The sequence below is a fragment of the Equus asinus genome, chromosome 25, assembly GCF_041296235.1.
Source record: "Equus asinus isolate D_3611 breed Donkey chromosome 25, EquAss-T2T_v2, whole genome shotgun sequence".
NCBI lineage: Eukaryota > Metazoa > Chordata > Mammalia > Perissodactyla > Equidae > Equus > Equus asinus.
In genome coordinates this window covers 30,241,122-30,266,790 of record NC_091814.1, presented here as the reverse complement: position 1 = coordinate 30,266,790, position 25,669 = coordinate 30,241,122, and the positions used below count along the sequence as shown (strand labels likewise).

Below are 25,669 nucleotides of genomic sequence, written 5' to 3'. Positions count from 1 at the left end.
GTTAAGCTAGTCTTGTGGCTGGGAAGCCCTCAGGGCAGGCATGAGCCTGCAGGGACCAGGCCCTCTATGCCCCAGAGCAGTGAGGTGGAGGGTAAAAAATGGGCTGAGAAGTGTGGCCAGAGAAGCGGAGTGTAGGCCCAACTTTTTTTTGCCTTGTTTGACCAGCCTTGGCACTGCCCTCCGGCTCTCCAGGGGAAAAGCTGCAGTTCTGCTCTTGCAACACAAGGAGCAGACTGGAGAATTTAGATCTGCGTCACAGAGCTCAGAGAGAGAGAGAGAGGAGAGAGAGAGAGAGCGCTCCGTGGATAGGTCTGCTAGCAACAGCCGTGCTGCAGCAGAGAGAGAGAGAGAAATCAAGAAACAAGTCATAGCAACACCGGGCACCAGGTTCTGCCAGCTCACTTGCCAAGCGTTCAGAATCTGTCGGGGGGCCGGAGGCCTCTGGGTAGCCTAGTCTAAGGAGATGACACGCAAGGTGGCACGGGCGGTTCCCGCGGGGAGGAGGTGGGGTGGTGGTGGGGGGCAGGGGTTGGAGCAAGAGGTTGCGGGGCGATGGTGGAAGGTTTAACGGGACCAATTTCTGGAACATTCGGGACTGCGGCACCTTACAGCCGGACCGAGATTTGGGTCTGCGCAGGCTACGATGGGTGGTCCGACGGGCTTCGGGACTCGATGGCGTAACCCCCTTCTTCACCCACGTACGTATTTGCTGGGATCGGGGGCGATGTCTCTGCGTATGTGGGTGCTCTGTCTTTCTCACCTTCTTTCTCGCTTTTTGCTATTTTTTCTCTGAGGGAGGGTTTTTTTCCACTTTAATTTCTTTTTCCTTAGTGTCAGCTGCTCAAGCCTGACCAGGGTAGAGGAGAGAGGAGCAAGCTGTCCCCGTCGTCCCACCTGACCTCCCAGCCTTTACCCCCATTTTCTTCTGTTGGACAGACAGACAGACAGACTGCTTTTCCAGGTTGTTTGGGTGTCAGCGTCTGTCTGTCTGTCCATGCAGTTCTTAGGTGGAAGAGAGTGAGAAGGAGAAGTGCTGAGAGGAAGGCAAGGAGGACAGTTTTCCAAGGGGTGCCTTATTGAAGTGTTGGGCCCTGGGAATCTGGGGCTGGTGGGGAGCAGGTGGGCAGGATGGGGCGTGGGCTGGGAGAAGTGGGGTAAAGCTGGTAGGTTTGTCACTGCGTAGTTGGGAAAAGTGGGGAATGGTGACGCAGTCACTGTTGGATCTTGTTAGGAGCTCTTGGGGGACAGGTAGTGAGGCTCCCGGGGTCTATAGGGCCAGCTGAGAGGGGTTAAGGATGAGCTGAGAAGGGAAGCTAGCATTTAGAGATTAAATGTCATCCTTTTGGCGTTGGAAAGTTGTTTACCTTGCGCTCTCTGTGTCTCCATGTTGGCACCCTTCCAGTTCACATGTGATGGCCTTCCTTGTACTGCTGCATCATTAACTAAGTGACTGAGCTGGCCTTCCATTGGCCAGGGGAGGGCTCTCACTCCAGACACCTCCTCTGATTGGTGGGTGGGCCAATGGCAGGTGAAAACCTTTTTTTGATTGGCTGAGGGCAGGGTATCAAATCTGAATTTGCATTTCACTTGCTTAAAGGGGAGGGGGGGAGAAGCCCAGCAGCTTTCTAAAATCTGTTTAGGGGTGTGCGTATGTTCCTGTGTCTGTACCTGCTTTTGACTGACCAGTCGAAGCCTTTTTTATCTCATGCACTATAAGGAAGAGGAGCTGAGGGTTTCCCAAACTTTTGTTTGGAGGGGCAAGGGTTGGGGAGATGGGTGCGCAGAGGGTTGACCAAACTGGAAGAGAATATTTGTTCTTTAGTTTGTGTCGGAAAAGGGAATTTTCCAATCAGCCACACCTCAGTGTTGCGGCAAAATAATTCTTGGCTCCCCTGGAAACGCATGTGCAAGGTAGGGCAGAGCTGCTGCTGCTGATATTGCCACCACCCTGGGCTTCCTGCTGACTCTGGGCTACTCCCCGGGGACAAGAGATTTGCATTGACGTCCGGGGCTGTCCAAAGCTGAGCCCAGTATGGAAAGGACCTGCCTTCTGGAAGCTGCTGCTCCCTGGTGCTTGGAAAGGTGAGGATGGGGACTGACCCCAGGATGTTGCTCAGAAACTGCGTATTTGGTGGGATTTCCGGGAGGCCACAGGGCCATGAGAGATTTGGAGGTCCCAGGTTAGGAGGCAAGGTTTGTCATTCTGTGGAGTGAGGATAGTGAGAGCAGAACTAGGGCAGCAGGCTGTTCGCCTCTGGTAGGGGGAGGGGGACTTGGAAAAATCAGGGTCCTGGCTCTCCATCTGGTCCTGTTGCCGTTCTCACGTCTGTGGGGAGGGGGTTTCCTAGCCCTGCACCATTGCGCAGTGGCCCCCACCCATGACTGCGCATCTGGGAGCGCAGTGCGCCCTGGGTCTTCGGCCTAGGACAGCACCGCCCTTCTTATTACATAACAGAGGGCACGTCTGTGCTTTCTCGGCCCTTCCTCATAACCCTACCTCCTGGCTCCCCAGGGCCCGCAAAGCTGAGGAGGGTCTGATGGGGGAGCAATGAAAGACCTCACTCCCTTGGACTGCTAGCTCTTGTCCAGTTGGGTTTGAAGACAGAAGTGGACTGCTGTCCCCCATTTTGGGGTACAGAACGTAGAATGTCCTTCCGAATGCCCTGTGTCACCTATGGCCCCCAGGACCTCTCGGTGGGGGGGATGAGGTCATGCCCTTCTTTTCCTCTTTTGCTTTTTGATTTGAGAGGAAGTTAACGAAGGGAAAGATATGACAGTTGTGAGAGTAAGGAAGGGTGGGGGGGACCCAGTTGGGAGGTGATTGACAGTTCACTCCCCTTGTCTCACTGGCTTCCCTTTCCCTGGGTGGGTTGATAGTATTGTTGGACACCTTTCCTCATGAGGCTGCCATTTTGGAGGCATTTCTGCTGGTCTCCGACATGGTGGCGTTGGTTTTTCTGGTCCTGCTGTGCCAGTTCCGCAGAGTGGGCGGGGGGTGGGGGCTATGACGGAGGAGGGGAGGGGGGGCAAAAAGCGCAGCAGAGGCGGGCACACTGGTGGCTGCCGCAGTAGAGGCCCCAGGGGCAGGACCGCCCAGTCCCACCCTCGGACACAGCCCTGGATAGGGGTTCCACTGCCTGGGGCCCCGGCTTTGCCAGAGCGTGGACGTTGCTGCCCGAAGGCTTGGGTCTCCCATGCCCTCATCAGCCTGAGGCTTAGAGCAGTTTGGGGGAAAGCTGAGTTTTGAGGGGAGAGTGGAGGCAGAGACATGGCAGCTCCTCTCAGATGTGTCAGACCTGTGGTTTGTGTTCCCCAAGTAGGCTGTGTCTCCGGCAGTCTCCCCACGGGGACGGGGGTGGGGTCGACGGCAGCTTCGAGGATTTGTCTGGATGGTCCTGCCTTTTTACCGTTTTTCTTGTCTTTCTCTTCATGCCCCCTGCCAGTGCCATGGTTCCAGCTGTAGTCCTCCAGTGAGGCTCCCTGCTGCCCGTCCCTCTCCTCTCCAGGCCCTTCTGCGTGCAGCGGCCATCTTGTCTTTCTGGCTCAGGGATTTAAAATGGTTTCTTGTCGTTTCCAGAAGAAAATCCCTTCCCTTTAGCATGATGCCGAAGGCTGTCTGTAACTAGCCTTAGCTCTCCTGTACAGTCTTACCTCTCTTAAGTTTCCCTAGGTGGAAACAAAACCAGGAGACTCACTTTTTCTTCCTTTTCCTTTCTCTCTGTTTTAACTGGAGATATTTTTCTTTGCCTCCTCTCCTCCGCACCCACCTGCGGCAGTCCCACTGTCCTCCGGGCACCTTTCCTGATTACCTTCACAAGAAGCAGTCCTCGTAACCACCCCTGCCACCTTCGGCCAGACTCCCATACGCTTCCTCCCTCTTTTAATGCTACTTGAGTTGTGTTACGGTTCTTTGTGTGTGAGTCTCATGTCGCCTATTAGATTGTGAGCTTTGAGAGGCTAGGGCAGGAAGAAGGGAAGCACATACCTAGTTGCTGCCTCCTGTTTGCAGGTACCACGCAGGCTCTCTCACGACGGTTATTTCACTTATTCCTTACCACGCCCTGCGAGGAGAGTCCCGTGGCTGGTGAGTGTTCCAATCGTGATTAGAACCCTGGGCTCTCAAAGCCTTTGCATTTTTCCATTCTCAGTCCTCAGTGTCTGCAAAATGCCTCTTACGAGGTAGATCCCCAAAACGTGTCTATTTAAGGAATTTTGTAAGTGCCTGATGCCGTGTGGGAGTTTGAGTGGCCGATCTTCTTGAGCTCAAGGTCTGGGTCATTGAGCTGCTGTTCCATGCCACCCTCACTGCTACCTCGGGACCTTTCTCCGCTTCCTTTACAGCCAGGTTCACTCAAGATGATGGGTTTTTTTGGTAGCTGAAATTGATGGGTTAACAGACTTTAGTTATCCTGGTCACCTTCCTCGTAGAAGAGGAGTCAGAGGGTGGGGTGGGTTGTAGCTTCTTCAGAGAAGAATAAGCTCTCGATCCCCAAGTCAGTGGAGACTGTGGAAGGCAGGGAGCAGAGACACTGCTTTTGGACAGACCTAGGTTTGCATCTTGACCCTGTCTCATCTTAGCTGGGTGGTCTTATTTGACAGGTCATTTGATTTTTCTAAGTGTTAGTGTCCTTAGTCAGTGAGATGGAGCCATTGTAATGTACTACGCAGAAATGCCTAATATGTTGCCAAGCAAATAGATCCCCATTAGAAAGTGATGCAGCTCCCTTCCCCCTGCCCAGTTGTTTATCAAGAACTTAAGAAAGAAACACAGCAGGTGGCTCGAGAAGAAATGAGGGAGAAGGGAGCTTGCTTGCTTTCAGTGATCCCACATGCAGGGGCAGGGCAGGAGGTAACGGGGCAGTACGTACCTGAAGCCTGCCAGGTGATGCCTTTCCCCACCTGGAGTAAACACCACTTTAACTTCTGCATCAGGAAAACGCCGTGGGAACAGAGCCGTGAGAACTGGTGGTGGCAGAGTGAGGGTTAACCGGTGAGCCTTCCTGGGAGCCTTTCGATGCCAGGTTAGTTTCCCTTCCTTCCGAACCTCAGCAGTGGCTGTCTGCTTCCTGACGCTATTGCACCCCGTGGGAGGGAAGTCAGGCACCCTGAAGCCCCTCATCACCAATTCCGGGGCTGCAGAGCAGAGAGTGACGACAGCCCGTGAGTCGTCAGCCGACGGCAGTGGGGACCCTGGTGACGGCTGCTTTGTTGTTTTTTTCCTCTTTGGATGATGACTCAGTGTGTCGGGAGCCGGGAGATGGAGCGCTCAGCCGAGTGGCCAGGACGTTCTGTCAACATGAAAGCAGCAAAAACAGCTTGTCAGGGCTCGGAGCTGACCCTTAGGCTGGGGTCGTTTTCAGGAAGAGCTTGGCAGAGAAGAAGGCCACTGCTGGACATCAGGGTGGGGGCGACACCAGGTAACTCAACACGACTCGGTGGACACTTGAATTTTAGAATCTGAAGGGAAAATACAGCTGTTTGTGTTGTTAGATGAGCTTGGCAAATAGGGTCACTTCTTGAGCTCCTCTCACTGGTCCCGAAGGAGAGACATCTTCCCAGGGCCAGAAAGCCCTTTGGGATTTCTCGCTGTGGCTTGTTGCCTTGCATAGAGGGTGAGTCCCTTCTTGGGATAGGGGTGGACCTGGTGGTTCTTAGTGAACACGGGTCCTCCAGGACCCCAGGAGCAAGTGCCCGTCATGGGGATATGGCGTTTTAGGTTTCTTCTGCTGGCATCATGTGAAGATGGTAGATTCATGTCACTGGCCTTAAACTGAAGGCCAGCTCTTAGACAGCCTTTCCTCATTGTCCCAAATCAAAGCTTATTGTCTATCCTGCTCTTCTTTCCTTCCCTCTTAGGTGAAATAGTGGGCCTTGAGTTCTTGACCGTTTTGCGTGTGTGTGTCATCATGGCGGCTCAGGGTTCTAGACTTTTCTTGAATCTGCAGCATTGCGCTACGTGCGCGTGACATCCCCCTCTGCCCCGCCCGTCTGGCCCCGCCCAGCCCGCCATGCCTTCTTGGGAGCAAGAGAGAAGATGGGCCTCCATTGCCACTGAATCATGGCCAAACCCTCATCCCTAGCGTACGGCTTCCCTTTCTCTCCTCTCTCTCCCTTGGCCAGTGTTTGGGGGCAGAGAAGCAAACAACTTGTCGTGGGAAATGAGGGACAGCCTGGCCTGGAAGCTCCTGGCCTCCTTTCTCCATGTACCATTTTTCAGTCTCATGCTTTCCCATAGATGATGCTAGCACTGACGTTTGTCACTGAGCACCCTATCCTCTCCCCAAGGACCTCCCGCGGTGACTCATTTGGGATCACTGGAAGGATTGGCTTTGGGGTCTTGGGAGCCTAAGGGAGCAGGGAGAGCTGGCCCAGGTCACAGCAGAGAGTTAGGCAGGGCAAGGGACGGAAGCCAGCTGTCCCCACCCAGAGTGCAAAGGCACCCCCAGCCCTTTGCATCATGTCTTTTTGAGCCTGAGTAGAGAGCAACTTGACCTAAAAAAATTATATATATGTGGGTGTTGAAGCCTTTGCATCTCATATTTCTTTGTCCAGAGGCTGTGCATAAAGAGAGCCCAGGTTCTATACTGCAGAGCTCTGTTGTCCTTCAGGTTTGTTTTCTGAAAGAGGTGATGGACAGGCCCTCCTTGATGAGACCCCTGTGCCCACTGGTACTGGCCTTTCTCCAGGACGATGGGCCCAGTGTTGTCTTGCTTGTGTCATTGGATGGTGAGCAGCAGCTGAGGACCATGGTCCCAGGGCTACATATTAACCCCAGATGCGACCTTGATTGGGGCCTACACAATTCATTGCTTGGTTGGCCCTGTGAGCTGAGCCCACCTGTCTTCCCTTCACTTCTTCCCTACAGAGAACTCAGAGGACTTCAGCTCCATGAGTAGGTGACAGCCTCCTGGAGACTCAGGCTCAGCTGAGGATGGTGGTATGCAGAAGACAGCATCATACTGTCGGATAGAAGGGCCCGTTTGCATTTATTTGGAGCAAAAAAAAGGGGACGCCTGGCAGCCTGGTTCTCTGCAGTAAGTATTCGTTTGCGTTCTTTTATTCCTTCAAACACTGGAAGTGGATAGATGTTTATCGAACCCAGACAGCTGCTGTGTCTTCTCCATTTTTTTTCCTGCCCACCCCCGCCCTTGGTCCTCCATAAGAGAGGACAAGATCGATTTTCTAGTGCTGCTGGAGGGCTGCAGAGAGGCTAGAACTCAGCGTTCAGTCCCCACACGTCCCCCTCACATTCAGGAGCAGTTGATTTTTCCTAAAACGGAGCCAAAAGCCAGTGTCCCTCAGTGCAGGGTGTTAATGGGCCGAGGGGGAGGACCCTGCTTGCCCTCACTGCCCCAGCAGGGAGGTGAGGCTCACAGTTGGCTGCCTGGGGGAGGCTGGTTCTTGCCAGCATCTAGCATGGTTCTCTGCCAAGTTCTAGCTCCAAATCTCTAGGCCGGTAGGAACCTAGACTATATATAGCATTGTGCTAAGCAATTCTTATCGGCCGTGTCCGCCCTCCCCAGTGGGAGAGGAGCACTTCTATCAGAGAGCCGGAACCTCGAGAGTGTGAGCCGTCTCTGAGGGGCCTTTCATTCTGGGAAGGGGTGCATGTGTGTGCGTCTGTGTCTGGTTCAGCCTTGCCAAGCTTGCTTTCCTTTCTCTTATTTCAGATGGCAATAGATTCAAAAGTCATGTGGATGAGGGTACTGATGTGGGATGAGGGCCAGGAGGGGCTGATGGTTCTCGATGGATTTTGGGTTTGGAGGAGGAGAGGCTGGGGCACACAGTGTGGCTGAAGTCACGGTGTGGCCTACGGTGAAGACCAGTCCCGTATGTCTTCTTGGTTTCCTGTCTGCCTTGCTTCTCCCAAGGATGTCTATTGACCTCTCTCTTCCTTCTTATGGACCTGTTGTCTTCCCTGCCTTCCTCCACCTCTTCCTTCTCCTTCCTTTGATTTTTTAAGGATATATGAGGGCAAACCCAGCTACAGGCATCCGGGAGCTATCTGTTCTCCGCCCTCACTCCCGTTGGGAGTTTCTGGAAATCTGGCTTAGATCAGGCAGAAAAGGGTCAGCCGTCCTCAGGAGGAGTTGGGTAGTGAATGAGCGTGTTACGCTGGTGGTATAGGGTAGAGGGGGCTGGATATTTGCCTCCTCCCTCTCATAGGTGCCGTTGAGCCACCAGTTTATGTGGTTTTGTGACTGCAAATGCTGGTTGATAGGACATGATCCTGGTCTTGTCATGAATCATCACCAGGCTGGTTATTGGAAACCACATGCAGCAAGGAAAATAGGATTTAACCCCTTCTCTGCCTCCCAGGTAAGTCAGATGTGGGCTGCCTCCTTCTGCCCTAACCCCAACCCCCTTCCCTTCCCACAGAGACCATTTTCCTTACTCAGTGGGCAATCCTGAAACTTCTCCATTCAGAATCTTCCAAACAATTGCTCTCTTCTTTCCATTCTCCTACTCCTGGCTTTTCTGTGAATGGGGTTAGTAACCAGCAAATGCCTGGGGGAAGGGCAGCGAGCCGAAGTGATCGGGCTGCTAGGATGTCTGGGAGAAAGCTGGGGGGCATTGCTGGGCGTGGCAGTTGGAGAGCACTTGGGCCTCCCACAGTGACTGACTGGGAACTCTCCTTGGCCCCCAGCATTTGGTGCGAGATTCTGAGTTTAACCCCTCAGAGGTGCCAGGCACCTGCCTGGGGCTCAGGCATTCTCTGCCCCATGTTGTCCCAGTGGATATTCTCTCTGACTCTAGATACTTTTAGCCTTGCTGGGCCTTAGTCTAGGGCTCTGGTCTGGAGTTTAGACTGTAGGCTGGGCAGTGGACTTTGGGGTTCTTTCCCCACTTTGGGTTTTTTTTTTTTTTTGAGTGAATCACTTCTTCTAGGCCCTGATTGCCTTTGCCTTAAAAAAAAAAAATCGCTGGCCCAGTAAGCCATTACAAAGTATCTCTAGGCAGTTGACACAGAGGTGTTTTTTTTCTCTGCCGCACCTGGTGCTGGTCACAGTAATAGTGACCTGCAGAATTGGGCAGGTCTCTTGCATTATAGAGTCAGTTCAGAAAGTGGACTGTGGGCGCTCGCCTCGTCACCAGGAAATCTCTCTCCTATCAAGTAGATTTCTGCCATGTTCTGGACAAGGAGGGCTGGTTGGAATTAGCTGACAGCAGATTTGTCTGGAATCTAAAGATAAAAGGAATGGTGCTGGGTACCTTGGCTCCTATCAGGGGCTCCTGTGGGGTCCCACTTCTCTGCTCGTGTCTCAGGGATCTGGGTGTTGTGTCCTCGGCCCCAGCCTTCTCCCACCGCTGTCCAGGGAAGACTGGCAAATTCTGCCTCTCGGTGTTTCATCTTCTCTTCTTCCCATTGGAGATGAGTCTCTGAGTTGGCTGCGAGCGACCAGGGATCCTCGCTGAGTGAGGAGTCCAGGGCTGTTTGGAAGAGTCCCGTGTCTCTTCCTTCAAGGAATTTGACAATTCCCAGCCCCTCTAGCAGCGATCAGTGGGGGATGGCTGTGGGTGTTGGACCTGGAACACGAATAAAGTGAAGAGATCAGCTTTGGTGCAGCTGGGGAGATGAAGAGGAGCGGGCCAAGTCCCTCAAGATGTGTTGGCTAGAGTCTGTCCAGCCCTGGCTGTAGGGCTGGGGCCAGATGGAGCTGCTGGCCATGCTCAGGAGCCTCTGCTCCCATGTGTGGTACGTCCCTGGGCCTGGCAGTGGGTGACTACCCTGTCCTTGGCTAGATTGGGATAATTAGAGTGGGCAGCAAAGGGGAAGTTGGTTTTGCTCCCTGGGACCCAATTGTCCCTGTGTCCTCTGGTGTTTCCAGAATTGGGGTTGGTACTTCCCTGGTGATTTTCCTATCTTTGTCCCTCATCTAGTTCTTTCCTCCCTGCTCAGCAACCTGGCTTCTGCTGCTGTGACGTGGGGCACTGTGTGTCACAAGTCAGACTAGCAGAACCGTTGGCATCCCCTGAGAGGGGGACCAGGCATATCTGGCACTTCTTTCTTGACCTTTGAGTCCCTACGGTCTGGGAACCAGGAGGCCGCATTGGGGCCTTTCCATCTGGGGTCCAGCAGAGGTTAACAGAGCTGGTGGCGCTGGAGCTGTGGTGGTGGTGTGGCTTGGCCAGGAGGTGAGCGGGAGGGGCCCTGCCAGGCGACCTGATTGGTCAGCACCTTCTCTGTTCCAGTGAATCCTGGTCTGGTCAGGGCTGTGAATTGTTTAATGCATATCTTGGCTCTGTCCCCTGGCACAAGTGCCCCCAAGGCTGCAGCCACAGCTTTAGAGAGGATCTGTACCTCGTGCTGGTCACTTTTTTGGGCATGTTGCCTCCCTCTGAGATATGTGAGAGATACTGTCCTTTTCCACTAGCCAGCTGTCTGTGGGAGGCCTTCATTTTGCTTTCCTTTACTGGGACTTGGAGTGACTGTGAAGAAAGCACAGACTGGGTTTGGTTTCTTGCTGGCTCCTTCTACAGGAGCTGTTCAAGGGCTGATAAAGCCAGTGAACACCTGCAGGCCCCAAGGCCTGTGCAGAGCCTGATGCAATAGTGTCGACCCTGGGCAGGGGAGGAATGGGGGGACGAGGATGGAAAGAACCACGTGGGGAGATGGTTGTGCATCGTCTGACCACAGGCTCAAGGCCAGGAGGGGGTGGGAGGATGTGTCCAGTGTTCAACCAGGGCTGCCTGCTGCAGCCCTGAATGGATATGTGTATGCATGGAGCCCAGATCAGGGAATGTAATGAGGCATGAAGGTATGAGACGGCATCAGAGTTCTTGGTCTCAGCATGCAGTCAGAAACTGACCTTTGTTAAGGGTCCTCCTTGGCTGATTTCATCCTCAGAACAACCATTTGAAGTAGGTATAACTCCTCTTTTACAGTTAAAGAAACTGTGGTTATTAAGTGATGTCACCAAGGTCACACACTTGGGAAGTGCCATTGTTGAGATGTAAACCCAGGCACTTCTGATTCCAAAGCCTGTACTTTTTCTTCCTCCTCTTGGGCTGAAGTCAGACACTTTTGGGAGCTAAGACCCTCAGAGGATAGGCAGCCAGGAGAACTGATGTGAACCAGAATGAAAGGCTGGATACCCAAGGGAACTTTGCAGTCGCCGGGGATGGCTATGCTACATGCTTTTTGGGGGAGGCAGGGCAGCGGCAGATACCCTGTGGTTATCCATGGACAGGCAGGGCTGAGCATGGCCAGTGCATCCCTTCTGCAAATATGTATTCAGCCTCTGCTATATGCCAGGGACTGTACTAGATGCTGGGGATGCAGAACTCAACAAAACCAAGTTTCCTTCCTCATGGGGTATACCTTCTAGTGTGGGGAGAGGCCATTATTAATTTTTTTAAAAAAAGAATTAAAAAATATATCAGGTAGAACTCAGCCATAATAAAAGACAAAATGGTCCCATTAGCAACAACATGGATGGACCTTGAGGGTATTACGTTAAGCGAAATAAGCCAGACAGAGAAAGGCAAATACCATGTGATTTCACTCATGTGTGGAAGATAAACTCACAAAGGAACAGTTTAGTGGTTACCAGAGGGAAAGGGGATTGGATGCAGGGGCACAAGGGGTGAAGGGGCACATTTATATGGTGACTGAAAAATAATAATATCCAACTGAAATTTCACAATGTTATAAACTATCATGACCTCAATAAAATTTTAAAAAAAGGAAAAAGAATATATCAAGTAGACATATATGGAAAAGCAGGATGCCCATACGTAAGAAGAGGGAATCCAGTGTTAGTCAAGGAGGGAATTTAAGAGACTGAAGGACCTCAGCCATCTGGGGAAGCCATATTGATCGAGCCTTCAAAGAGTTAGAATTGGTATGGATGCTAACCCCTCTCTTTTCCTAACAGCTAGGAGAATCATCCAAGGTCCCCAAAGCTTACAGGAACATGCGGTGAGTCAGCGATCAAGGTGGCCGTAGACGTCAAGTCTTCGGTCACCAGCAGACTAGGGTTTTTTCCATTAGCCGTGGCTGCTCTTGGCCTTCCGTCTCCTACCCTCACCAGGCGCCAGCTGGCGTCTCTACCTCAGCCTGGTCACCATGCCCCTCTCCTGTCCACGAAGCACAGGGGAACACTCGGGTTAAGTCTTTGCTGAGTCACTGGTAAAATATGTGCCTGTAGAGGCAGAACTCTGAGCTCAGCCTCTCCTGGCAGAACACGTGGTTCCGAGATTATCGCGATAGGGAAGGGACAGGCAGAGGGTCAGGGAGGAGAAGTCACCTTGTGTCAGATGCTTGGCTGAGCTTTGTGTCTTGAGAGGTTGAGGCAATTTGGTGGCTGGAGATGGGGGAGGCGGTGTTCCCAGTGTGTTTCGGCTCCAGGGCTCAGGACTTGTTTACGTGGCAGAAGCAGCGGCCAGGCCCATGGTGAGTCAGGTCATGTGATTCTTCCCTCCTTGGCCCCGTAGTTGTACACCTGGCCCACCTGGACCGCGGAAGCTGCCACCTGCTGCTAGGGGGCTGATGTTGCCCAAGGGTGCGGTGTGGGTCTTGGTGGTGTGGTTGTGGGGGGATCCGGGAAAGAGGGGCTTACGTTGCTTGCGTAGGAGAATCAGCAGGCCTGGATTCTGGCCCTGGCTCCGTTGGTAAAAACTCACTTGCTCTCTTACCTCTTTGGGACTCAATTTCATTATTTATAAAATGAAGGGGTTGAACCAGAATCTTTTTAGGGGCTCCCTGGATGTTGATGGAAGTATTTCTCAGCCAGAAACTCAGGACAAGGAAAACTAGAGCTGAGTTACAAGAGAAGGGGGGATGTTGAAGGACCTGTCCCTGAAAGCAACTGCAATTCTGTTTTCTGAAGAGATGCTGTGGCATCAAGTAGGGCAGGTGGGTGGCGAGAGTGTTTGAAGGACCCCTTAGAAGTAAGTGGGAAGGGGCTGGTGATTGCGTGAAGGTGGCTGATGAGGGTCGTCCACGATGGAGGATATGGACTCTGGCTCCCACCAAGAGGCTTGTCTGGAGATGGGTTGTGTGGGAGTTGCTGTGGGGCTTGCTGTGCTGCAGGGGGTGGCTTGAGATGCCGTGCTCCAGGAAAGATGCTCCGTCCTTTCTGGCCCTAAATCCTGGAGAGAAAATGGAACCGCAGGTCCCGTGCGTCCTGTGCCTTCCCTGAGACATCTATTCAGGGTCCATGCCCCTTGCTGTCAGGAAGTTTTCCTTTATATTTAGCCTTCTTTACTCATTTGGTTGTTGAAGCCCTTCTATTAAAAAAAGAAAGAAAGAAAAAGAAAAGAAAATGAGAAAAGAAAAAAAAACTCAAAAATATCTCAGAGCCACCAGTTCCATTTTGGCTTTTTACTCTTGAGTCACTCTTTAAAAGAGAGCAAAAATAAAACACATGCCGGAAAGCCCAGGGTCTCAGGCCTTCTCAAGCTGTTGTGCAAGGCCAGGCCAGGGCCAGGGGTGGCTGGGGCCCTGGCTGAGCTTCTCCATGGCAGCCTCAGTCCCCAGCGTCCACTACTTCTCCAAGGCTGCGTGGGTAGGAGCCCCCGGGGCTGAGGGCACACATTGTGCAATCCGCTGAACAGAATGCCGAGTTTTAAAAATAGCTCCATTTCTCCAAGACACCGTCTGCTTGCCGCTTTGCTGGACACTTACCTGGGACTCATAATCATGAGCCCACGCCCCTCGCACCCCCAGGAATGTGTAACAAACAGGGACTTGGGCTAGGACTCAGGCAGGAGGGAAACTGATGAGTAACCATCGTCTCGCATGCACTCTGTGATGTTGCTCTGCTCCTTTCACATTTGCTAGCTCATTTGTTCCTCAAACAACCCTGTAAGGTAGGTGGTATTACCCCGCTAGTTGATGAAACTGAGCCAGAGAGAGTCCTGCTAAGATCTGACTGCTTCTACCTGCTTAATTTGGGTCACCCACCCAGGTCCCCTGACTCCAGTTGTCATTTGGGTTCTAGTTGTGCTCTTCTACTGACCAGTGGGATGGGGGCAGCGATGGACAGTTGGTCAGTTGACTTGATTTCTGTTAGCTGTAGGTCCCCCCTTGATATGTATTGAAGGGGGAAGGAAACCTCAGAATATCCAGATTCTCCTAGTCACTGATTCTTTCAACTTGTTGGTGCTCTTGTGAAAACTGTCTTGCTCTTCTTGGCTAGAAAGCCAGCCATTCACCATGTGTTTCTAGTGAGGTTTCCTCCGTACGGAAGCTTCTGGAATATGTGGTCCTTCAAACCGTTCTGACACATCTGTATCACACTTCAAGCATGTGCATATAGTCATATTTCTGCTAAGTAGCTCTCTTAGAGATGAGGCCTCCTTGTGGGATCTCTGAGATTTTTTCCAACAGATATATAAGGTACGCACAGAGCTTTGCCCCAGCATGCACGTTGTGTGTGTGTTACCTGTTGGCTAATTAGTGTACAGCACCTGCCTGAAGAATTGGCTAACGTACGATGTAAAGTAAGATACTAGTAATGCTGGCTTCAGCTCTGAATGTTCGCTTCATGATTGACTTGAAAAAGTAGGCCTTACCCATGGAGAGGAAGGTAGGTGAGAGAATTCTCTGGTGTCGGTGTTCTCTGAATGCTGAGCACAGCACCCGCTCTTTCTAAGGGGTGCTGAGGCGGGGCGTGCACTGCATGCCTTCTTGGCCGTGCGGCCCTCTGACTGATCTTCATTCGGATAGACCAGCACTGGTATGAAGGAGAAGAGAAGTCTTTATCTTTATGTACAGCACATTTAGCAAAGATGGTTTAGGCTTTATCCAGTGGTGTGCCTTGAGGAGGGATTGCATTTGGATAGGGGGCAGCCTGCAGATGTCTGTCCACTTGTATCCCTGAATGCAGCTCAGCCTGCAGAGAAACTGTGTGATGGGGAATCCACAGGGGAGGTGTTTTGGTGGATGAAGCCTTCAGTCACTACATGTGAAGGTGTGTCTTATCGGACCCAGTTCTTTCCGTTTGCCTGGAGTGTGGGAAGGTGATTCTGGGAGGGTGATTCTGCTAGACTTCAGGGAGAACCATGGCATCCTCTTTGCTGAGGGCTCCTGGGGAAAGACAAAGTCGTCTTTATTATTTTTTTTAATTTTATTTATTTTTTGTATTTTTTCTATATATTATTTTTTATTGACGTTATGATAGTCTACAACCTTGTACCATTTCAGTTGTACATTATTATTTGTCAGTCATAAGACGAAGCCTCTTTATCTGAGAGGGGGAGGCTGGGTGTCTTTGACAGGGTCTTTCCAGTCCCGAGCCCATGGGACTCTGATCGTTCCTAGAACACCCTGAGGTTTGGGTGCCAGCATCTAGAGCGGCCCTGTGGCTGCATTCTCCATCTTTCCCTTCTGCCTTTGACGCAAGCCTAAGCTGGGTTGGGGCAGGGGGACACGTGAGTGTTGGGGCTGGAGCTCTAACCTTGTTCCCCTTGTAGAGAGAACTTCTGGAACTGACCCTATAGGACTGATATTATTTGTAAATAAACAAAGGAGAGAGGCATGTTGTCTGTCATCCTTTCCAGGAAGGAGCCCTGAGCCGCTCTTAACCTGTATTTGTACCACTGCCACTACCCACCCTGCTGATGCCCCCAGCCCTAGGGACCTTTGATAGGCACTGGAGACGTGAATGAGTTTGTGTGCGTGTGTGTGTGCGTGTGTATGTGTGTGGCAGCACGGGAGGCAGGGCCAGACACGGTTTGCTAAAAAGGTAGAGATGGGAGAGGAATGTCTCAGGGCAGGTCCAGAGCTCGGGGACCACCAGCGTTGCCTGCTATGCTGAAGACTCAGGTGTCTGTTCAAATGGGCATGCTATTTAGAGATAACTAGAGTCTGAAATAAACTGGTTAATGGCTAAATGAAGGTTGTATTAAATATGGAGAATCATATAGCCTTTTGTGTTATTCCTGCCTGCAGATTTAGCATCAAAAGGCCTGACAGGTCTGGGACCTTTCAGTGGGCACTGCTGTCTGTAAGATTGTGCTCATTTTATATGGACTTTTTGTCTCCTTTTTCCCTCGTTTCCCACTCTTACTCATTTCTTAGGTATCCAAGATTATTTGTTGGTGCATTTGTGTTATTATTTCCTTGGGGTACAGTTCTTCCTGTGTCTCTGTCTCTGACGTTGTTGAATGTACGACCTTTATTTCAAATGCGAACAACCACAAGCTCATGAACCTATCTCTGAGACAGGGCAGCTGCCCACAGAGCCCTCCTCCCCACCTAAGGCCTGCAGTGGGTCATCCAGACCCCAGGGGACGAGGGTCGAGGGTGTCCTTGCCAGGACTAGCTTGGCTCCATAGCATGCTTCCTATTTGGGGTGGGGGTTGCTCAGGCACAAACCTTCCAGACACTGTTAGCTGTTTCTTCTTTTTGGCTTGAACCCTGAGTAGTGGCTTTGAAAGTCTGAGACCACATGCCACCCTGCTAGGCGAGGAGAGGGACAGAGAGGAAGGGAACACGGGCTTCTGGCCACTAGCCTCTCTCTAAGACAGGTGAATTCTGTGATCAAAAAGGAACTCATTTAATCTTTTGGCCCTGATGGAAGTTATTTGTATTTTCTCTCTCTTTTTCCCTCCTCGCCCTCCCTCCCTCCCCCCAGCCTCCAAAAGAATTTAATCTGCTGGACAACAAACAATACTGTTATAAAACTTTGAAAACAAGAGGGCGAGGCCTCCCTGACAAGAAGAAGGGCATGCCGGGTAACGGCCGAGAGAGCCTGCCAGGCTGAGATGGAGCCGGGCGAGAGCCCAGTTGGCTGGGTACCTGAGTGCCTGCCCCTGCCCAGCCCGCCATCCGCGCCATCCCCAGTCCAGATGGGAAGGAACCGAAATGAAAGCGGGCAGAGAAGCGCTTGAAAAAGGGAAGTTCATACGTGTTCCCCTCTCTCTGATCTGATGAGAATGCACTAGACTGTGAAACTTCCTCCCCTCCCTCCCTCACACTCCCTCCCTCTTCTCTCCTCCTTCCTCCTCCTGCCTCCTCGCACCACTCACTGTTCCACGTCCTGAGACGGGCAGACAGAGGGCCTGATAACAGAATAAGACTGGCATAGCAGTGTAGGTACAGCTACTAGCCAGGCCAGCTGCTGGGGAAGCAGGAGAGAAAGGTGCTCTAAGTTGGCTTTGGACTCTGGACCTACCCTCTGTCTACCCAGCCTCCCTCCCCCAACTAGGGAAGTGGAACCATGTCACGAGGTGTGCCCCAGTCCATGTGCTCTGCCAGGTGTGTGCCCAGGTACTGGGTAGAACCGCCACTTGGAGGTTCGTGGGTATGCCCCAGGCTTACTGGTAGCCCGCTGGGGGCCATGCTCTGGGGAGGATGTCTGACTTGTGGAGATGCTCTCCTCTCCCTCCAGGAGGAGTGAGGGCTGTGCTGCAGAGGCCGGGGCCCACCTCTGGCGGGGCTCCTGGGGACAGGAACGTGCTTCTCCCAGCAAGCAGGCACGAGGTCCTGTGAGTGGGGTGCCTGGTGGGATACTGCATCCGCTAGTTACTTCTTGGCGCCTGAAGGAGGGGGCAACCCAGCTCTGCCTGGGGAGATGGGGAAGCTGGGCTCTGGGGCATGTCTCCCCCAACCTGCAGAGTTAGATTTCACTTGAGACTGAAGTTTCACTTCTGATCCATCTTTACTGAGTTGAGTAAATGATTTGGGAGTGACAGGGGAGCAACATTGGTGGTTTTCCTTTGGATCCACGTTGGTTTGGACCTGTGAACTGTGTGGTAGGCATTGTGTTTATGTAATAGACCGTAGGCATGCTCGCTTTTCCTCTTGGGGAAAGCACTGGCTTCCTTGAAAGCACTTCACGGCTGCGCCCGTCCTCCTCCACTGGGGCTAAGCCATTCTCTGGGGGAACATGCAGACATCCATGCTCCTGTCTTTACTGCGTCCCTTCTCCTTCCCTTCACTCCCCACTGTCTCTTGCTGCTCCCCACACCCCATGACATCCCAAGGGCAGAGTAGCCATGGTGTGCCAGCCTGCCAGCCACTCCCACCAAGGGCTTCTGTGCCCTCTACTGGGTCTGGGAGATCGCCAGGCCCAGGTTTTTGCCAGTGATGTTGAGGAAGGGACAGAGAACCTAACTTTGTGGAAAGCGGCTCCCTGGGAACATAGGCCTCCGTACCCCTGCCCCAAGGGAAACCAGAAGAGCTGATGCTGGGCCCACGTCACTGAGAAAGCTGTGACTTCTGGCCCTCTTACCTCAATGGGCATTTGAGGGGCTCACTGGGTCTGGAGTGTGTTATTCCCACTTTGGGATCCAGGGTCTGGGAAGTGTGGTGGTCCCTGGATGCTGATCCTGCCTTTTGGGGGCCATACTGCCGGAGAGAGCGAGCCAGCTCCATGTTCCCCTTCACTCCAGCCCCCCATACACATACCCTTCATTTTATCACCCTTTCCTCTGATTCGGTGACCACAGCTAGTTGGCAACAGGCCCCACCCTGACAACTCAAGACAAAATGTCCAGGACACTGGGCCTGGGCCAGAGCCAGAGTGACAGGAAGCTGGGTTGGGCCTCTCAGTTCATACACACAATGGTGTGGGACTGTTTGGAGGGCAGAACGTTCCCCTTTTTCAAAAGGGCCTTCCCCAGGCTCCTCTCTCACCAAGATGACTCTTCCTCCCTGCCAGGAGCCCTGAAACCAGCATTTCCAGTGGCAGGAAGATGGATGATCTGGGCTCTGCTTCCGGCACCCCTCCCCCGCTCTGGCTGGAACTTGCGTCAGTCATGTAAGTAGCTGTGACTCAGCACCCAGCCGGGCCGGGAGGGAGAAGCTGCTGCCTGGCAGGAAGCTTCCCAGCATTCTGGATTTGAACACACTGTGGTAGCACTGAACAAGCCAGCAGCATGAGGCTCCTGGGGGCGAATATCTGTTTGTTCTGGGGGTTTGCTTCTGGATTTCTTAAACAAGTATTTCTCTCCTTCCCGTTTGCCTCCCATGTTATTTTTGGGGTACCATGCTGGGCATAGATAGGGTTCTTAGGACTTTAAAAAGACAGCATCCTTTATAAAATGAAGTGGCAGCTCTCTTTTCCATCTCCAGCCTGCTCTTTAGCTGATGGCCCGTGAATTGTATTTAACCCTCAGATCTTTTTGTTTGGCTGGCACAGGGTTGTTTTGGTTTTTGTTAATGTATCTGATTTTGCATGCCTTTAGACAAAACACAGCCTCTCCAGGTCACTGTACTTCTTTCTGCTGCATGCTGTCACTGCTTCTCTGTCTTAAGTTTCCGGCCCGATATTTGAGCATGCAGTGACCAGTCTACCAGCCCCCTTTCTGTTCAGGTGAACACTCCGAGGCCATTCCCCGGAGGTGCAGGCCGCTGTTCTGAGAGTCTTGGCTGAGCAGGAATTAAAGCCCCTGTATTCTGATTCACTCTGTGGTGACCTTTCCTCCACCGTAAGGTCCCTGCCCAGGCAGAGGAGTGTCCTAGGCATGAACGGGTAGGAAAACCTCCAGATCAGATGTGGGCCCAGAGATGGACCGGGGCTGCAGTGGGGCTCCCCAAGCCCTCTTCCTGCATGGTGGCACCTCCCAGGGCTGACATGCCCACCCCTCTGGGTGGGTGGTTTTCCTTCCCAGCAACCTACCAAGCCCTTTTCCACTGGCCGGTTTGCATGGGGCCATTAGGTCAGGGTGGGAGGATCGCACCACCTGCCTTTGACAGTGAACCCTCAGCAGCCTGGGGCTTTCCCAGGCTGCCTTCTTACCCATCTGGGTGCCTTGGGCTCGGTGCTGGGGAGAGCAGGCCCCGCCCAGCCCCCATCAAAACACCCAGCTACATCCAACTCGGGAACAAAAACGCCAGCCTGTTTCAGGTAAGTGAGTCATTGCCCAGCTGACTTGGAGAGAGAAGCCTGGTTCTGTTGGGAGGGCTGAGATCTGAACAGAGCCTTTTATCCAGTGGGATTGAAAGGGCAGAAGGTTTTGGTACTAAGATTACTTTCTTCCTCCTCTTCTTTGAGAGTATTGACAGCGATGCATTGTTAATGATTTCTTATCTCTTTTTCCAGAGAGCTAAGAGTATTTTACAACTCAGGAGCTGGGAGCCCGCATGCTGGTTCGAGTCCCTTAGTTCTCTCAGTGACAGTTGCTCCTCTGCCCTGTGCAGCCCCTCTCAGCTCTGGGCTGAGGCTTCCTGGGTCACAGGCAAGACATTAACTAATCACCTGGATGACCAAATGGCATAAGTGTGTTCTGAAGGAAAAGAACTTGAGGGTGTGAGAGGGCCACCAACCGGAAGCCGGGCTAGCCCGGGGGAAGCTCTCCTGAGGAAGGGGGTGCTGAGCTGAGAGCTCAGGGAGGACTTCCGACGACCTGGGTTACTTGGGGTGGGAGTGGGAGGGTCACAGTTATGGGAGAGTGGATGGGGGGTGTTCCAGAAAGAGGGACCAGCGTGTGCAGGAGCCTTCTGGTGGGAGGAGGGATGCTGTCTGCGTGACTGAAGGAGACCTGCGTGACACCTTAGGAAAGGGTTTTGTGGATACTGGCAGTTGGAAGTTGCTAAGGAAGAAGGGTTTGACTGAAATAAGAAGCAGAAAAGCTCAGAATTACCAAATGTAGATCTCCTTGAACCCCTTTGTTTTATAGGATTCGAACCCCACAGTAATGACATTTAACACTCACTCCTCACCTTAAAACCCTAGCAGTTACCTGGTTAACAGGGCCCAGCTGTTGGCTGCAGGTGTCTTCACTCACAGCCCCTGCGGGCAGAACTGACCCCCAGCTCTCCCACCTGTGGCTGAGGCCTTGCAAAGCCCCACAGGCTCCCGCGCCTGGGGCCAGTGTCAGAATCACTGAGGAGTCCAGCACAGGCCTTGCGGGGCGGTTCATCTCAGCATCTTCCCCACTCCCACAGCCACGCTATGGAGACCGCAAGCCACCAGAGGTGCAGGACAACAAAATAAGTCACCCCAAACCACCCGGCCCCTTGGAATTGCAGTCATGCTCTCATCTCCACCCCAGTTTAATGTGTGTGCAGTGAGTAACATCCCACGTCCACGCAGAAATATTGCCTAGGATGCCCCCGCCCCCAGCAGCCTTGCTCTTAGTGAAGTTCAAGAACAGAAAGAGATGAGAGTACAGCTGTGGAGCAGGTGGCAGTGGGCAGAGGGGCAGGAACACAGACTTTGGAGTTAGATCTAAGATCTTCCCCATTCATTAGTCCTGAGACTCTGGACAAGGTTTTGAACCATGTTAAGGATCAGTTTCTTCTGCAAAAATTGGGAATAATACCCGCCTCACAGGACTCTTGTGAGAATTAAAGAGCACAGCTTGGTATTCAGAGTTTATTTCCTTCTCTTCCCTAGACAGCACATGCTGTCACTTCCAGGAGCCATGAAAAATATAAGCCTGTATCTGGAGGCCTAAGGAATTGGTAGGAAACGTGAGAGATACAGACTCTACTGTGTGGCTCTTGTTTGTCTTGGTTGTGGTATCAGAGGACAGACAGCCATGTTTCCTTAGCTTCAAACAACCAAAAGAGATGGGAAATCAAACTTAAACACAGTTTGCAAATCCTATTTTTAGGAAATTTTGAAAACAAAACTCAGTTCTTGTGTTAGAGGATGATCTGCTTAATGCAGTTTTAGGACACCGGATTTTTGTGTCACACCAGAGGTGAAATAAGATTGCCAGTGTTCTGACACTCATATGGCTGGAAGGAGGAGTCCATGCTCTTCCTGAATTGGGCACATGGAAGAGTTGCTCTGGCCAGGTGAAACTCACCTTTGTGGAGTGGCTGGAGCCTCATAGGCAGACAGGGTGCTGGTTTCTGATGAAGTGAGTAAAATCGGAAAACGCTTTGCATTTGTGAACTATTTTATAAAGTAGGCAACACTAATGTAAATATTCACACATTTTAATTCAGCTTTGGCCATTTTATTTCACCATCATATATATAATAGTTTGTAGGGACTGGTGGTGGCATTAAACAGAATTAACTAGGATTCATGAGTTTTGTATTGCTATTGTCTATGTGAAGCATCAGCCGTGACTTCCCTTTTCCTTGAGCATCACTGTGTAACTCTCCTCTTTGCCTTTCTAACGGATCGTTATGTTATCACGTCACAAGTAGAACTGCAAGAAGACATTTCTCCTCAGGGCAGAGGCTGGGTCTTCCGATCGCATCTCCTTTCTTCAGTGAGATCCTCTTCTTCTGGAAGCTGGTTTCACATGGTGGCTTAGATTTTTCCATCTTTGTATCTAGCACCATTTGAAATCAGTGTTTTAGGAGTAAGAATTGCAGCACAGCAAAGGGCCAACCGCAGAGGAGCTGCTGCTTGTGGGACTGGCTCCCCTCCTCCTGCCACCTGAGCTGGTTCAAGAAAGGAAGAACTTGAAAAGCAGAATACACTGTTGAGTGTGTCGGGTTGTGGAGGGGTGACAGTGCAGGGAGGGGTTTGTATTTGAAAGACATCCAGTGGTTGGAGCAGGGGCAGAGGTTGCAATACTCTTTTCTGTTGACAGGTGGCAGCAGCCACCAGTAGTAACCTGTTGGTAGGGCCTTTGAGCACAGTGATGGGGAAATGCTGGATTGAGTACTTGATTGTACTAGGGAGGGGGAGAGGGCTGTGTACCTGCAGGACTGTTTCATCCACATCAGAACTGTCAGCCTGCTCCTAGATGCCCTGGAACATTGAGCTGCCGTTGCAGCCCAGCTGAAATCAGACTTGCCAGCTGCACTGTCAAGTGCGGCCCCCCAGGAGCACCACTGGACCCATCTCTTACACAGGCTGACCGATTTCTCCTGGTGTTCAGAGTCTGTTTTTGTCTAGCACCATTTGAAATCGGTTATGATGTAGGGGGAAAAGCAGCAGCCTCGAAGCCTCGTGCCAAGTCTGGTCAGCAACCCCCTGTGGTTTCCTGGAAGATGGATGGGCAGAGAGGGGGAAGGAAGATCACATGTTTTCCTACTAACTTCTTTAACTGCATTTATGATACTTTATTGCAGAGGTAAGACAGAATTTAACGGATTTTTAAAAACAAATCACTAGAGTGTGTCTGATGTCCTCAGTTGCATTTTGCTGAAATGTGGTGGTGCTGTAAATTCTATAAATTCATTGCTGTTGAGTTATCTTTCTGTGAAGAAGAGTCTCTTCATGCATCCTGACCTTAATAAATGTTTTGCTGTATTCAACTTACTGTGTCTGTTTTTCATCTCTTATTTTCCATTTATAATTCTATGCTGATGAGAAAGGTCCTGAAAAGTTAATTTGCTATGCAGATCTTACCTACTTCATAACGAATTTGAGGTAGTTTACAGCAGACAGACATTAAAAATGAAGCCCGTTAAGACAAGAACGAATTTATAGGAGCCAAGAAACAAAAGGAGAGAACAGAGTACAGGAGAGAGGAACGTGGAAGACCTGGGCCGAGGGATGCTCCTTACTGAATGGGAAAACTGACGTTGGTCCAGACTGGCCGCAGCCCTGGCCCCTCTGCAGTCAGGGTTCCCTCGAGAAACTTGCTTAACTGAACCTACAGTCACGGGGCCCTTGAATGGGAGCAGCCTGAGGATTCCAGTTGCGTTATGAGACGCAGTTCTACTTTCGGCTGTTCGTTTCTATCGCCCCTTGAAGACAGGGCGGACCCGTTCTCTAGGGGTGTTCAGAGATGAGCCAGATTTGACGTTAGAGGGGATTGAACTTGGGGAATCTTCAGGGAGGATGGCCGTGGCCCTTGACTGAGCTTTTGGCACAGGAGCTGCATGGCCAGCTGTGAACTACCTGCAGTACTTTTATTTCACTCACACGGTTCTCAACAGGTGGTGGCAACTCAACCACCGGGGAAGCTTTTCTAAGTCCACATCCTGCCAGTCTCCCTCTAGATGCTGCCCTGCCCTGTGGGGTCGGGGCGGGGGGGAGCGGAGGGGGGGTGGGTAAAGCATCTGCTGGGAAAACTTCCCGGTGAATGAGATGTACCCCATCTCTGTGGCTGCAGTGCTATTCCAGGCTGTGGACTGGAGAATCCATGTTCTCGTCCCCGGGATGTGGTGGTGGGAATAGTTAAGACTAAATTGTTTTTTCTTCTTCTCTGCTGAGGTCGGCCACGATAGGACCTATGGGTTGTAACCAGCTGAACAATTATTGATGCTTCTGCCGTGTCCCAAGCTCCAGCCTGGGTATTGCAAACACAACAAGTAAGACAAGCATTCTGCCCGCAGGCAGACCCGATTCCAGTCCCCAAATGAGTAAGTGCTAGAAGATTGGGTTTAGCATTAAAGCACAAAAACAATGAATTAAAACATCTTTTCCATAAAGTATCTGGTGCTCCCACTGAGTGTTTAATTTTAAACAGTCCACGTGTCTAGGTCACGAGAAGCAAAGCCCAGGCCCCGAGTAACTGACTGCCTCTCACGCAGGAGCACGTGCTTTATTCGTGGAGGCTGACAGCCCTTGCCCTCAGTTGCCATCCGGAGCTTCTTCGTAATAAATGGTAAGCAGGATGTTTCTTCTGGAGACATCTTGAGTCTGCTTTCAAGGCCATACTTTCGATCTGGATAGAAAACGTATGGTCAGGCGTGCGTCCGCTTAGCTCCGTTGACCACACATGTGACTGTAAACGTGGGTGGAGAGGGAGTGTCAGACTGAAGCCACCCTCAAGCCTCATGCGAGTTGTTCTGGAAACAGTTCCCGTGTGTGGACAGAAAGGCCGATGAGTTCTTGATAAACGTGAGGCAAGTCACATCTTTGACCATTTAGGTGGAACAGAATGTGTTGTGTCTCGACCTGGTAATTCTTCAGGGAAGATGTTGGCCCAGGCCTGCATTTTGAGAAGCTGGTGTAGAGTTTCAGGGGGCTTCCTGGCAGACCAGTGCGTCCCTATTTTGGGGCAGCTGTAGAGTCTTCCTCGACACAAGAAAAGATATATTTGGGGTTTGTTCTACTGCACTCATGTCCTCCCCACCTTCCAACTAGATTCTCCCAAGGAGCCTTTCAATAGTCATTCTTAGGAATCCCAGCCCTACAGGCTCTGGCTTAACTGCTCTAGGATGGGGCCGGGACATTCCTTTTTTGTTCGAAAGTCTCCCCAGGTGATTCTAATGTGCAGCCAGGGTTGAGAGCCGCTCCTCTATGGATTTGTTTCTACAAGGCGTTACTGCTCAATGTGTGGTCTGAGGACCCCTGGCATCGGTGTATTAGCTTCCTGTGGCCGCTGTACCAAATACAACAGACTTGGAGTCTCTCTGAGTCTCTTCAGGTGCTATACCAAATACTGCAGGCTGGTCAGCTTATAAGCAACATTTATTTCTCCCAGTTCTGGAGGCTGGGAAGTCCAAGTCAAGGTGCTGGCACTCGGTGTCTGTGAGAACCAGCTTTCTGGTTCACAGACAGTGCCTTCCTGCTGTAACTTCATATGGCAGAAGGGGTGAAGGGACTTTCTTGGGTCTCTTTTATAAGGACTCTGATCCCATTCATGAAGGCTCTGTGCTCAAGACCTAATCACTTCCCAGCGGCCCTACCCCCTACTACTATCGTCTTGGGGGTTAGTATTTCAACATAGGAGTTTGAGGGCACACAGACATTCACACCATGACAGTATCTCACAACAACACACACACAGTTCTGGAGGTCAGAAGTCCAAAATCAGTTCCAATGGGCTGAAATTAAGGTATAGGGGCTCCCTCCAGAGGTCACAGGATAGAATCAGTTTCCTCGCCTTTTCCAGCTTCCAGAGCTGCAGTCTT

General features: G+C 51.7%; 1 long non-coding RNA gene across 1 annotated transcript; it reads left to right on the top strand.

Moving 5' to 3' along the window:
- Window positions 1-505: 505 nt before the first annotated feature.
- LOC106842722 (uncharacterized) lies at window positions 506-16,577 on the top strand. The gene is made up of 5 exons (XR_011498312.1): window positions 506-4,084; window positions 4,933-5,021; window positions 5,240-5,417; window positions 6,866-7,034; window positions 8,167-16,577. It is a non-coding gene; the product is annotated as an uncharacterized lncRNA (long non-coding RNA).
- The last annotated feature ends 9,092 nt before the right edge of the window (window positions 16,578-25,669 follow it).